Here is a 2,802-nt window from a genome sequence, read left to right on the forward strand (position 1 = left end):
TCCTATTTTTTCCGTAACATTTATAATTTATCACCGATTTCTTCATTGCGACACTACGACTAGAAGAAGGAATAGCTTTGATAATGTTATCACAGTCTGTTTTTAAAACAAAATGTATACGTGAAATAACAAATATTTTTAGTAGTTTATATATAATATTATGACATGCAGGAATAAAATCCGTCGAATACATTTGTAAACATTTATTGACTAATTCTATAGGTTTTAACTTATTAGATAATAAATCAATCTCATATTGCCGAAATAATATTTCAGGTAATGTATTTTTCCCAATTAATCGTAACCATTCTAATCGCCTTTCGCTATTTCTTTTGCCTGTTGGCAAGTGAAATAAGCGAGCTCCTTTCTCTATGCGGTTTTTGCACAGATCCACGCAACAACCTGGCATTTTAATATGTATTTTGCTTTATCACACAGGTTATGCGACACTTTCTGCAAGAAGATACAATTGTACTTTAAGTATAGTTGAACGATATGGAACTGTACTAGTTACACTTTCCGCCGCCATTTTGGCTCCATCGAGAACAAAGGATTTTTAGATTGCGTTACTTTATAGATCTAGTGACTTTACGTGATCGTGTTTGTTAGCGCTATCTGCAGCTCCGCGAACAGTTTGTAGCGCTAAATAGCACGAATAGCATCTCCCCGAACGCACCCGTTATTACTTCGGCGTAAAGTATGCCGTGTAAACATAGTAAGTGAGAAACGACAGCCGACAGTGCAATGCGCATGCGCCCGACATCCAACAGCTATCTCTGCTACACGGTACGCTTAAGTCCGGATCTACAATAGGGTTTTAAGCCTTAAACCATAAGAAATGGGCGAATCACAGTCGCTTATTCTTCTCGGATTCGACTGTAATTGGTCAATTTCTTACGGCTTAAGGCTTAAAACACCTACTGTAGATCCGGGGTAATCGGGTTTAATAACATCCGTAGTTATAAAATTGGCCAATCATAGCTTTTCGTCGGGAGAATGGAATGATTGTGATTGGCCAGTTTCATAACTACGGATGTTATTAAACTCGATTAAGGGTGCCGTGTAAATGTAGTCAGTGACACACGACATATTGTAGAACAGGCCTAAGGGTGCCGTCACATGCGGCGTAACCTGCGTAAGCGTAACCTGCGTATTCTAGTAATTTACTAGAATACGTTATTTTTTATTTACTAGAATACGCCATTCTGAAAGCCGGTATTCACATTGGGCGTATTTCGCGGAAGATTAGAGAAATGCGGAACTAATGCAACCAATTGCTGGTTAGAATTTCTGTTGAACACTCTAACAGAAATGCTAAACGAATTTACGATTGGTTTTCGTAACCTACGCAACTCGAAAAGTACGCCTCCATGAGGAACCGACACCTTTCCATCGCGTATACAGGGTGTTTGAAAATTATCGGCTAATCGATCACGAGCAGATTACGGAGTATTAAGAAGGAGTAAAATCTCCATAGGCCGATCGCCTGAAAAGTGGACCCAGTTTCGATTGCCAATATGGCGTCAGAGACGACCGACACTTTCCGGTTTGTGACGTCAGCATCTGCGCAATGCTCGCCTTGCAGCAGATGACAATTTTTCGATCAAATAATGATTGTAGAAAATAATAAAACGCGTTTGTGTAGTTTTTAATTGCCAAAACAAACTAGAATGCATCAAAAAACGGAATAATGAACTGGGTGTTAAGAATAACAGTTTATTTTATATAATAAAAATAACAGTTTATTTTATATAATAAAAATAACAGTTTATTTTATATAATAAAAATAACAATTTATTTTATATAATAAAGCAAGCATTGTAAAACTACAATTTAGACTGTTCCCTAAGTATTTTTGTTTTTTTCCGGTTTTTTTTATTTATCTCATTAAATCTAGTGCAAGCAAAATGCATTCGCATTATTAAATAAAATTTAACGATTGATACAGTTAAAACATGTTCATCAGCTTTACAACCTATTTTCGGTATTTCTATCTCCTCGAGTAAATCAACCACTTCAAATAGAGTGTTATTATTAATATTTTCAGACGATAACACTTTGGTCACTGCATCTTCTAGGACAGAACATAAACGAAACATTTGATTGGACGGGTGTAAAAGTCCTCCTCGACTTTTGAGTGTAATCAGTTTGAGTGTAATCAAATCTTGTTCTGGGCATGGATTTGCGGTGACATTCAAGAGTGTTTCTAAACATGCTTCGCATGTCGTAAATTTGCGAGACCTGCGAGCTACATATCCGGATATATATGACTTCACAAAATCACATGTTTGAACATCGAGGTAGTTATGATATCATGTGTATAAAAGATTTTTCTATGGAACTTTAAAATTATATACAAATTTACCTTTTTAAAAAAAAGGTAAAAAAAGCGCTAAGCGTTGATGAAACTGGCCCAAATGGTGCTTCTCGTAAAGAATCACCATTTGGGCCAGTTTCACCAACGCCAATTACTTAATCGGCCGTGAAACTGAGAACTAATCACGTTTGCTGTTTAGTAGAACTAATGATATGTATCATTTGTATAAAAGATTTGATATCAACAATTGTGGCGCAAAGTTAAATTCTGTTAATAATGTTTTTACTAAATCTAACGATACATGTATCATCCGTATAAAAGATTTGATATCAACAATTGTGGCGCCAAGTTAAATTCTGTTAATATAATTCTCTTTTCTAAGTGAAGTAGTGTTTACTTAATCCAAATGATACTATCTTTAATTTTTATGCAATGAAACCTAAGTATACGTATATCTTATTGAAGGATCTTCCTATTTCAATCCA

This window comes from Trachymyrmex cornetzi, unplaced genomic scaffold (genome assembly GCF_001594075.2).
Source record: "Trachymyrmex cornetzi isolate Tcor2-1 unplaced genomic scaffold, Tcor1.1 scaffold947, whole genome shotgun sequence".
NCBI classification, from domain to species: Eukaryota; Metazoa; Arthropoda; class Insecta; order Hymenoptera; family Formicidae; genus Trachymyrmex; species Trachymyrmex cornetzi.